General features: G+C 37.6%; 1 pseudogene; it reads right to left on the bottom strand.

The window, feature by feature from the left end:
• Window positions 1–12,109: 12,109 nt before the first annotated feature.
• On the bottom strand, window positions 12,110–12,754 carry LOC133051597 (PRELI domain-containing protein 1, mitochondrial-like; annotated as a pseudogene).
• Between the last annotated feature and the right edge of the window lie 422 nt (window positions 12,755–13,176).

The raw sequence follows: 13,176 nt of genomic DNA, 5'->3' as shown, positions 1-13,176 counted from the left end.
AAACAACTCTTAGTCATCTTCTTAAAAAAAAGACAACAAATAAATAAATGTTGACAAGGATGTGGAGAAAAGGGAATCTTAGTGTACGGTTGGTGGGAATAGAAATTGCCACAGCCACTATGGAAAGCAATATAGAGAGTTCTCAAAAGATTAAAAAGAGCTCTACTATATGATCCAGCGATTCCACTTCTGGTTATTTATCCAAAGAAAATGAAAACACTAATTAAAAAAGATATATATGCACCCCTATGTTCACAACAGTCCCTTGGACTGCAAGGAGATTCAACCAGTCCATCCTAAAGGAGAGCAGTCCTGGGTGTTCATTGGAAGGACTGATGCTGAAGCTGAAACTCCAATACTTTGGCCACCTCATGCGAAGAGTTGACTCATTGGAAAAGACCCTGATGCTGGGAGGGACTGGGGGCAGGAGGAGAAGGGGATGACAGAGGATGAGATGTTTGGATGGCATCACCAACTCAAAGAAAATGGGTTTGGGTAAACTCCGGGAGTTGGTGATGGACAGGGAGGCCTGGCATGCTGCGATTAATGGGGTCGCAAAGAGTCAGACACGACTGAGCGACTGAACTGAACTGATGTTCACAGCAGCATTATTTCCAAGAGCCAAGATATGAAAGCAACCTAAGTGCCCATCAATGTGTGAGTGGACAAAGACATAGTGTGCATACACACACACACACACACACACACACACATAGTGGAATGTGACAGCCACATTTCTTAAAGGATGAAATCTTGTTATTTGTAACAACATGGAGGTATATAACAGGTATTATACTAAGTGAGATAAGTCAGACAGAGGAAGACAAATACCATATGATTTCACATTTAGGTGGAATCTTAAAAATCAAAACAAAGCAAATTAATACATATAACAAAACAGAAACAGAGTTATAGATACAGAGAACAAACAAGTGATTGCCAGAGCAGTGAGCTGTCAGGAAGAAAGAAATAGGTAAGGGAGATTAAGAGGTACAAATTTACAGTTACAAATGAATGAGTCATGGGTATGAAATGTACAGTGTGAGAAATACTGTAACTATGTAATATCTTTGTATGCTGACATAATGTAACTAGACTTATACTGGTGATCATTTTAAAATGTATAGAAATATCAAATTATATGTTGTATAACAGGAACTAACAATGTTGTAGGTGTTATACTTCAAAAATAAACAAACATGGAAAATTGTTACTAGGGGTTGGGGAGGTAGGGGGAATGAAGGTAGCCAAAAGATATAAACTTCCAGTTATAAGAAAAATAAGTACTAGAGATATAATGTATAACATGACAAATATAATTAACACTGCTGTATGTTATATATGAAAGTTAATAGAGTAAATCCTAAGAGTTCTCATCACAAGGATTTTTTTCTTTAATTTTGTATCTAAATGAAATGATGGATGTTCACTAAATATATTGTGATAATCATTTTATGATGTAAGTCAAACCATTATGCTGTGCACCTTAAAACTTATACAGTGCTATATGTTAATCACATCTCAAAATTGAAAGGAAAATGAAAGGCCAAAAAATAATAACAATACATGTAATTTCTTTGTTTAAAACAAAATTTGAAAAATGACTTTTCGGGACTTAATTCAACGTCAGCTACTTAAAGCTATACACAATTGCCAACCCATGAAGAGCCCCCAGCCCTTGGTGTAAATCCTTCTTTTCTTTTGGGGGGATATTTGCATTTCGAATATTTGCTGTTTTACCAGATGAATAGTCAGTTATGAAGTAAACAGTCATTTATAAGCTACATTTTAACAATCTGAAAATTGGAACTTATAAAATAAATTACAGTGGAGATATTAAGAAACTGGGGAAAACCTAACACTCTCTAAGAGCTTAAAAAAAGTCTTTGTCCCTTCTTGAATGATCTTCTAAATAAATAGTTGCTACTGTTTAACATCAGGAGACACATTACTGTTAAAGAAGCCAATACCTGCATTGAACTGATAACACACATCTCTATAACTTAGAGGGAAAAGTAATAAGTATGGCTGCGGAGCCTTATTTCCGCCGTCTCTTCTGGGGCAGATAACTTTTTACGCAAACTCATTTTTCATTTCCACCACATTGTCTTCCTTTTCCAAACAGGATATAAAATGATTTCACAGGCACCTCTGGAAATGAGCACTGAGAAAAGCTTCCCCTCACACAAAGCCTAACCACCTCTTGAAAGATTCTAAAATTAGAAAAGCATTCTCTTTCACAAAAATGGAAGCGATGAAGCTAACCTACTTTGCACAATTCTTCAAGGCAGGCATAACTACATTTCCTCAGCTTCCTTGAGCTATGACATTCTGAAAAATACTTCAGGCCACCAAGCATCTAATTGGGCCCTTGGAAAGACCATTTTCTCACTATGAATGTCAGGCTTTTGAATGATTCTCTCCTTTCAGGAGTTCCTTATCAGAAGGTAGTGGATTCTGTTCCCTCAACATGTTTGCATGCACACTGCCAGCTATGTCTTTGGAAATTGAGAATTATCTTTGCCTCTTTCAAATGGGTCATTTTCAATTTCTCTAGGCTGCATTTAAGTTGCATCCAAGAATTTGGCTGGGGAGGCAGCACTCTGACCTAGGAGTTACAGACAGGAGTTCTAGTCCCAAGTCCTCTGTTTATAACCATATAGTCATGAAGAGTAGTTTAATACTTCTGAGTTTCCTCAGCTTAAAAGATAAAGACAATGGAAACAACAATAACAAACAGCACAAGGTAATTTTAAGGATCAAATGAGATCATGTGATAATGTTACTTTTGCCAAAAGTAACCACAGTTTACAGAAAGTTCTTTCACATGTATTAGTTCATTTAATTTTGCAGGAGCACTTTGAAAATTATAAATGGTTATGTTAGGCATTGTGACAATCACATGCATCAAATTTCTCTCAAATTAACCAGGCCCAAAAGGCACAGTAAACTTCTTTAAATGTTCATGGCATTCATGCCAATTAATATATAACCCACTTATTGTGCTTTCATTCCTTCTACTGTTATTTTTTTCTTCTAATATATTTTGGGAAGGTAAAAATCATACCATTCTGTAAGAAGAAAGCTACATAAAAATAACCTCAGCTTAAACAGCTCAGATTCTAACTTATTCATTCATTTATTATTTTTAATTATAGTATATAAGCAGGCTTTATACTGTCACTTATTGAAGAGTTTGTTTCAAACAATGTAAACATAAACCCACCTCATTGCTTCTTAGGTAAGAACAGTATTCAAAGTCATAATACTAATAGTTTTATATCAATAAATATATTTGAAAAATGGGGTGGCATTACTGTTGCTCACCAAATGTTTATATTTCTCTTCTTTTCCACCTTTCCAGCACATAACCGGATTGCTTTCCTTACACACACAGCCATCTAACTAGTTTTGGTCAACAATGCACAAGTAAAAATGGTATGTGTCACTTATGGGTGCACGCTTTAAGAGCCAGTGCATATTGCATTATACACTCTTTCCCTCTGTTGAGATGATCAACAATCCTAGAGATAACAGATAGATTCTGTCAACCTGGGTCCTGCAATGATGACGATGACATGCAACCAAAACTATGTAGCAAAACCAAGGAAAGAACTTCTGTGATTTTAAGCCATAAGATTCAGAGCTTCCTCCTGCAATACGATGATCCATACTAAATCGTATAGACTAAATGATTACAAATTTAGGCTCTGAAGTCAAAAAGATCAAGTTTCACTTCAGATGTATAATCTTAAATTATGGAACCTCACTTAGCTTAATTTCATCATTTGTAAACTGGGCAAAAACAATATTTACATCATTGGGTTCTTTCCAGAATTAAATGAAGTAATACACATATGTCTATGAAAAGTGTCTAACACAACTATGAACTATGTCCTCAGTTCATCATGTGATTATCATCTAATCCTACAAGGTGGAAGGGACTTGCTGTGCCCATTTTGAAGATGAGAGAATAGAGGCCAACAAAAAATATGTTTGTCTTGAACAATGTCATAGAATTCATTACTGGCACAATTATACCTAAAATAGAAATCTCCTAATGCCTAGCCCAACTGTTCGATTTTAAAATGTAGCATATCTCCTGAATTTAGAATATCTGTTTTAAGGCAGTGGTTCATATCTGAGGACTCCTAATACCCAGGAATCTGCACAGTAGTAACAAAAATCTGTGATTTCTTTTACTGCTTCCAACAGCCTAATATGTAATTTCTCCCACAAAAGACTAACAAAACAAAATTAACAAAAGCATCAAGTTTCTCATCTTTAACAGCAATTATATCAGCTCAGCTCGGAAACAAAGTAAAATGAAGGCGGTGGTAACAGAAAACCTTTACAAACACCAAAATGTATAACAGAAGGTTTTATAATTGTCAAAAGTAGGGCACAAATGTGGATTTCATAAGTTAATGGGGGATACATGTTGTTATAAACATATTATCCATAAGACAACTGCATATCAGTTACCCAGAAGACATAAAGGCTTTCCCTGCTACTAAAGACAGGAAAAAAAAAAACCAGCATATTTTAATAAAGAGACACTAGATAGTGTAGTAAGTCTTCCCAAACCACTATTCCATGGACTTGTTACATCAAAATCACCATGAGTAACTGTTAACAATACATATTCCCAGGCAGTACTTAAGATCAGTAGTTTACAAACGTCTCAGATGATTCTTTTGTGCAATCAGGCCTTGGAATCACTTCTGTAGTGTATAATATTCTCAGTAGTATCCAGCAGTAAATACAATGAATTTCAACAGCTGCTTTTCACAGTGGTCTTCAGTGCAAATAAATGAGAGAGAAAACTAAAGCATGCTGTGTGAAACAATTAGCCAAAGCTTGGGAACTGAGTGCACAGCTTTCCAACGATCTGGCCTGATCCAGGAGTAAAACATACAGCAAAGCCCAGAAAAATATTTATTCAGAGAAACTCAAAATTTGGCATAAAATTTCAGTGAGTAAACAGACTTCCTGAAGACCAGCTCCTGTTGAGCTTCAGATAAGGCTATCTGCTCTAAACTACTGCTTTTCAGACCTTAATGTGCATATAAAGCACCCAGGAATTCCTGTTAAAATGCAGATTCTGATACTGTAGGTCTGGAATGGGTCCTGAGAGTCTCCATTTTTTCCCTAAGTTTTCAGCTGATGCTGATGGACCTCTGGATATTCTAGGACTGATCCTGAAGAACTGTGTATCTTTCAAACAATCCTCCATGAATATGTGGTCGTACCATTTGGCTTTCATAAACATGTTGAAGTTACATTCTCAAGCAAAAAGCTGGAACTCAGCTGTGTTTCCATCCCAAATGAAATATTTGGGTTAACTTTTTAGTGCCTGCCTACATAGCAGAAAAAGACTTTTCAGAGAAACAAGAGAATTTTTAAAATATATACTGAATAAGTTGGAATTCCACGGTTTCTCCTTCCCTGAGCCAGAGTAGCTATGGGCACTTAAGTACTTAATACACCATCCCATTTACACAGCCAGCCATTCCTTTACAAAGGGTGGTCCTGTAGGGTTCTCAAAGCATTTACATTGCCTACCTGTTATCATGTCTATTTTAGCCACTATCCAATGAGATAGCAGTGTACACTTTAACTTCATTTCTCTGTAGTTACTACTTTTTTGTGTGGCTGCTTCTTTTTTCAGTAGTTACTATTTTTTAGTATCCTTCCATGGATTTTTTTCAAAGCTCAAGTAAAATATGTGGAGAATAGTTAATTCTACATTTTTTTTCCACCAGCCAACAACCTAGTGGAAATATTCTACAAAAATGTACTTACTGCTTAATCCTATTAGTTTGGGGTTCATTTGTTTGGATTATATCAGATGCACAAAAATGGGTCATCAATCACAACACACACTCATGTTTGGTCCATGCATGGTACTCTTTTATTTACTTTTTAATTATTTTAATAATATTATAAGCTGATGATCCCATTAAACCAATTTAGGAACCAGAACATTACTAACAGCCTACACTAACCTGCTCTTCCCCATCCCATTCTCCTATCTCACCCTCAGAGATAACCACCAACCTAAATTTTATGATTATGTTTACCAAGTTTTGTTTTCTCTTTAATTTTATCTCATGTATGTTTGTGTTTGTGTGTAATTCACCTAAGCTATATGATATTTGATTTTGCTTGGATGTGTACATTATACAAAGGGTAATGATACTGTATGGAGTACCTTGGGAACTTGCATCTTTTACTCCAACTTATGCTATTAAGATTTATCCAGGCTATTGCACACTGTAGCTCATTGACTTTCAAAGCTTTATAATATTCCATCATGTCTATATATCACAATTTACCCATTCTCCTGTTGATGAGGATTTGGGTAACCTCCAGTTTATTACTACTATATTAAATGTTGCTATGAGTATTTGTGGACATTACTGCTGGTTTCCAGTAGCTAATGTTTCTGTTGGGTAGAGGTGATGCAGACAGGAAGGTGGGAAGGGGAAAACCTGGTAAGAGGAGGGAGATGGTCTGGGCATGAGGTAGGAACAGGACCAGGTAGGTCTAAGTAACTGGTGACTAAGGCAGGCACAGGATAAAGTGACAGGGAAGTCATAGGGACAAGAGGCAGAAGAGAAGGAAGGGAGGGAACCGAAAGCTGAGCAAAGGCAGAGGGAGAAGTATGATAAAGAGGAGGTTGAGCAGGAAAGAGACAGGGCAGCTTTTCCTGAAAAGCTCTCAGATGAAATGCTGGGTTCAGTGTTCTGCATTCTTTCTTTGCTGGATTCCATTATGACTTAGATTCCATTAAAAGAGAGTCTAAGATTCTATGACATTTTGTCTTGGAAGATAACTTTGACATTTGAATACAGCTTTCTTATAAATTAAGAAACAAAGGTCCAAAAGGACTAGCCAAAGGTACCTAACAATCAAGGGCACAGTTTGGAGACAATACAATTCAGAGCTCATAAAAGTAATCCCAGGATGACCAGGCAATGGATCAAAGTGCAGCTCTCCCCAGGGTGCAGGGGGGCTCCTCTTGAAATTAGGACCACCCTAGATACAGGCGATAAAGAATGACCACTCTTTATCCAAGAAAGGCACTTTATATTCCTGTCTTTCAAAAACTGAGACTTCAAAACCATAAATATATTATGCCTTCCTCTATATATATATATATATCCTTTCCAAAATTTACAGTTTCTCTCTAGCATATTTGATCATCTTTCATTGGATTAATTCCTAGGTCATGTTTTTTGTTGATACTGTAAAGATCAGGAAAACTGATAAACTTCCAGCAAGACTAACAGTAAAAAAGAAAAAAAAGAACATAAATACTCATATCAAAAGTGAAAGAGGGGCTAATACTATAGGTCTCACAAATATTAATGGGCTTCCCTGGTGGCTGAGACAGTAAAGAATCTGCCTGCAATGCAGGAGACCTGGGATCAGTCCCTGGATCAGGAAGATCCTCTGGAGAAGGGAATGGCAATCACTCCAGTTTTCTTTACTGGAGAATTCCATGGACAGGGGAGCCTGATGGGCTACAGTCCATGGGGTCACAAATACTCAGACACAACTGACCAATTAACACTTTCACAAACGTTGAAAGTATAACAAAGCTATACTACAAACAACTCTATGTACCTAAATTTGTCATCTTGGATAAAATAAACCAATTGCTCAAAAATCACAAACTGTCAAAACTCACTCAAGAAGAAGAGAGAAATCCAAACAGTCATATAATTAAATAAAATGATTATATAGTTTTAAAACTTGTCCAAAAATGGTTTCTCTAGGCCCAGAAGATTTCACTGGCAAATTCTAACAAACAGTTAAAGAAATAATGCCAATCTACATAACCTTTCTACAGAAAACAGAGGAGGAAGTAATGCTTCCCAACTCATTTTATGAGGCAACATTAACCTGATAGCAAAACCAGATAATAATACAAGAAAGTAAAACTACAGACCAATACCCCTCATGATTCATGTAAAAATCCACAAAGTATCAGCAAATTAAATCAGGCAATAGTTAAAAATAATACCAAATAACCAAATGGGGTTTATACCAGGAATGCAACTCTGTTTCAATATTCTCAAATTAATCAATGCAATCCAACATATTAAATGAGTTTTAAAAAAGAAAAATCACATTATTATATCAATGGGTACAGAAAAAACACTTGACAAAATTCAATATTAATACATAATTTTAAAACTCAGCAATTTCTTCAACTTGATAAAGGGCATCCACAAAATCTATAGCTAACATTGTACCTAATGGAGAGAGACTAAATGCATTTCCTCTAGTATCACTATTCTTAGTGCAATAAGGAAAATAAATAAAATGCATATCAATTAGAAAAGAAGAAATTAAATGATCCTTATTTGCTAACATGCTGCCTAAGTAGAAAATGACAAATAATCTAAAAACAAATAACCATAAAAAAACTTCCTACTACTAATCTGTAAGTTTAATATTATAAAATAAAAAGACAATACACAAAAATCAACATTTATATATATTAGCAATGTAAAATTGGAAACTGAAATTCCACCCTCCCCCAAAAAATTAACATCAATTAAAACACGTCCAGAACATGAGACACTTTAAATACAAATCCAATAAAATATGCACAGGATATTTATGCTGAAAATGACAAAATTTTGATGAAAAAAAATCAGCAAAGACCTAAATAAATGGAGAGACATAGTGCTCTCATGGATCCAAAGACTTAGTACAATTTAGATGTTAATCTCCTCTACAAAATAAATTTAATGCAATATCTTTAGAAATTTAGTAGGTATTGACAAATTGATTCTAAAATTTATGTGGAAAGGAAAAAAAAGGAGCAAAAATATTTTGAAAAAAGAACAAAGTTGGAAGACTCACACAACCCAATGAGGTACCACATCATGCTGGTCAGAACAGCTGCTTTCAAAAAGTCTACAAACAATAAATGCTGGAGAGGGTGTGGAGAAAAGGGAACCCTCTTACACTGTTGGTGAGAATGCAGACTAGTACAGCCACTATGGAGAATAGTGTGGAGATTCCTTAAAAAACTGGAAATAGAACCCCCATATGACCCAGCAATCCCACTGCTGGGCATATACACCGAGGAAACCAGAATTGAAAGAGACACGTGCACCCCAATGTTCATCACAGCACTGTTTATAATAGCCAGGTCATGGAAGCAGCCTAGATATGCATCAGCAGACAAATGGATAAGAAAGCTGTGGTACATGTACACTATGGAATATTACTCAGCCATTAAAAAGAATAAATTTGAATCAGTTCTAATGAGGTGGATGAAACTGAAGCCTACTATACAGAGTGAAGTAAGCCAGAAAGAAAAACACCAATACAGTATATTAACGCATATATATGAAATTTAGAAAGATGGTAATGATGACCCTATATGCAAGACAGCAAAAGAGACACAGATGTAAAGAACAGACTTTTGGACTCTGTGGGAGAAGGCGAGGGTGGAATGATTTGAGAGAATAGCATTGAAACATGTATATTACCATATGTAAAATACATCGCCAGTCCAGGTTCGATGCATGAGACAGGGCACTCAGGGCTGGTGCACTGGGATGACCCAGAGGGATGGGATGGGGAGGGAGGTGGGAGGGGGTTCAGGATGGGGGACACACGTACACCCATGGCTGATTCATGTCAATGTATGGCAAAAACCACTACAATACTGTAAAGCAAGTAGCCTCCAATTAAAATTAATTAATTAAAAAAAAAGAAAAACAAAAGCTACAAACATGAAGATGTATGCAAATCACACAGCCAACAAGACATGTTCATAATGTATAAAGAACTCTCAAAGTTCAACAGTAAGAAAACAAATAATCCAATTTTAAAACATACAAAGAACCTGACCATATACAAATAGAAAAAAATAGACAGATGTTAAACATCATTAGCCATTAGGGAGATGCAAATTGAAACAATGACAAGATACCACCACATACCTATTATAACACATAAATAAAAAAACAACAATACCAAGAGTTGATGAGAATGCAAGAAACTACAACTCTCATATACTGCTCATGGGGATGCAAAAATCACATATACTGGCAAATGATTTGGCCATTTGTTACAAAATTAACCACAAAGTTTATCATAATGATAAGGTAATCCCACCCCTGGGTATTTACTCTAAAGAAAATTGGTATTCACACTAAACTCTCCACAGAATATTTCTTGAGATTCTGTTCATAACTGCCCAAAACTGGAAGCAATCCAAATGACCATTAACAAGTCAATGGATAAACAAACTGGTAAATCCATATAATGGACTACTACTTGGCAATAATAAAGAATGAACATATCACAACATGGATAAATCTCCAGAGAACTGCTAAGTGAAAGAAGCTAGTCTTAAAAAGGTTACATACTGTATGTATGTTCCAAACTGTGGAAAATTCTTAAAGAGATGAGAATTAGACCACCTTAACCCCTCCTAAGAAACCTGTATGCAGTTCAAGAAGCAACAGTTAGAACCATACATGGAGAAATGGACTGGTTCCAAAGTGAGAAAGGAGTACATCAAGGATGTATATTGTCGTCCTGCTTATTTAATTTCTATGTAGAGTACATCTTGCCAAATGTTGGGCTGCATAAAGCACAAGCTGGAATCAAGATTGCTGGGAGAAATATCAATAACCTCAGATATGCAGATGACACCACCCTTATGGCAGAAAGCAAAGAAGACTAAAGAGCCTCTTGATGAAAATGAAAGAGGAGAGTGAAAAAGTTGGCTTAAAGCTCAACATTCAGAAAACTAAGATCATGGCATCTGGTCCCATCACTTCATGGCAAATAGATGGGGAAATAATGCAAACAGTGAGAGACTTCATTTTCTTGTGCTCCAAAACTACTGCAGATAGTGACTGCAACCATGAAATTAAAAGACACTTTCTCCTTGGAAGAAAATCTATGACAAACCTAGACAGCATATAAAGGAGCAGAGACATTAGTTTGCTGACAAAGGTTTAAATAGTCAATGCTATGGTTTTTCCAGTAATCATGTATGGATGTGAGAGCTGAACCATAAAGAAGGCTGAGTGCCAAAGAATTGATGGTTTTGAACTGTCATGTGGAGAAGACTCTTCAGAGTCCCTTGGACTGCAAAGAGATCAAACCAGTCAACCCTAAAGGAAATCAACCCTGAATATTCACTGGAAGGGCTGATGCTAAAGCTGAAGTTCCAATACTTTGGCCAACTGATGTGAATAGCCAAATCATTAGAAAAGCCCCTATTGCTGGGAAAGATTGAAGGTGGGAGAAGAAGGGGACAACAGAGGATGAGATGGTTGGATGGCATCACCAACTCAATGGAAATGAGTATGAGCAAGCTCCGGGAGATAGTAAAGGATAGGGAAGCCTGGTGTGCTGCAGTCTGTGGGGTCACAGAGAGTCTGAGATGACTGAGTGACTGAACAACAACAACAACTGTATGATTCCATGAATATGACATTCTGGAAAAAAACTACAGTGATAGAAAACTGATCAGTTATTTACACAGCAAATAGAGGTTAGAAGTGAGTAGAGGGTTTAACTCAAATGGAACAGCACAAGGGAGCTTTCAGGGGAGAGGGAACTATTCTGTATCTTCATTGTGGTGGTAGTTTTGTGACTCTGTGTGTGTGTAACAACTGATAAAAATGCACACCAAAAAAGACAACTTCACTGAATGATAATTTTTATTTTTTTTTAATTTTTTATTTCAGTATTTACTGAGTGCCTATTACATGCAAGATTTTGTTTCATATACTTGGGACACATCAAAGGATAAAACAACAGTCCCTGCCCTCACGGAGCTTACAGTCTAGCATTTACAACCATTTCACCTGGATGCAGTCACCCTGGGCAAGTCACTGGGCCTCTGTCCTCAGCCACCTGATGCAGGAGTAAGGAGGCCCAGCTCAGACATGGGTAACAGACCGGCTGTGCTGGAGATGCCAAAAAGGGCACCTATCCCCAGCCCACCATCCAGACAGTTGATAGGACTGGAAACTGGCTTTTAATGATAAAGTATAGGAGGAGGGGGCACAGGGACTGGAGCCAGCAGTCTGCTAGGCTGCTGCCTCAGGGCCTGGGCTGGCTACATCATCTTCTGCTGCTGCTGCTGCTTCTTGTTGGCCGCCTTGCCAGCAAGGTCCTTGGCCTTCTCTGTAGCTGCCACTGCCATCTCCTCGGCCTTCTCCTTGGCTTCCTTGGTTGTTTCAACAAGGGTTTTGGGAGGGGCCTCACCTTGCAGCTTGGCCAAGATGTATTCAAAACCCTTCATAGTCATGGTCATGTTACTTTTGAACCACGCAAGACCAAATTCCTAGACGGCTCTGGAGATGCCAAATAAGCTAGAGGAGACCCAGGTTTCCTGGCAGATTTCAGCCCAGCTGCTGTTATCAGAGTTCACACAGTAAACACATCATTCCTCCACCACCATCAGCTGGGTGTGGTTGATGTTCCAGGTGAAGGTGGCCATGGTCTGGTTTCCTGGGTCCACAATAGAATCTTCCGGGAAGTACACTGAATGAGCAACACTGGCAGGCAACAGTCGCTCAGCCCAGCAGGGCATCCTGTTCGTCTTGGTCAGGAGCTTCTGGTCAGAGGTCACCTCTCGGTGCACTATGTCTTCCATCAAGACATGTTTGCTACAGGGATTTGGGTACCGCTGCCAGAAGGCAGCAAACACTTGGTCCCAAGAACTCCAGAGCATGCTCTGGCCCAGGAAATACTCCACCATTGTCCCGGCCAGGGCGGGCTCAGTGCCGGGGCTGCATCAGGGGTGTGGAGCCCCAGGGGCATGCAGAGGCCAGGCTGGAGCTCAACGCTCGGCTGCCAGGCTAGCGGCAACTCAGTTGCTATAGCGCTGCACCCAACCAGCCACCGCCACCGCTGCCATGAGGGCTAACTTTTAAAATACAGTGAAAAACTAATCCTGATTCAAGGAGGTTAAATGATAAATTTTATGTTATACATTTTATCTCAATTTAAAAAATCAATGCATCAATCAATCTTAGTTCAGTCACTGACCCCAGGCAACTTGACTTCATTTTATCTGTATATAAAATGTGAATAATAAAACTGCCTACCTCATAAGCTTATCATGAGAATTATATATAAACTTTGTATAACATGTTTGCCATATGACAAGGGTTCAATAAA

This window comes from Dama dama, chromosome X (assembly GCF_033118175.1).
Source record: "Dama dama isolate Ldn47 chromosome X, ASM3311817v1, whole genome shotgun sequence".
NCBI lineage: Eukaryota > Metazoa > Chordata > Mammalia > Artiodactyla > Cervidae > Dama > Dama dama.
This window is presented reverse-complemented; position numbering and strand designations above follow the sequence as displayed.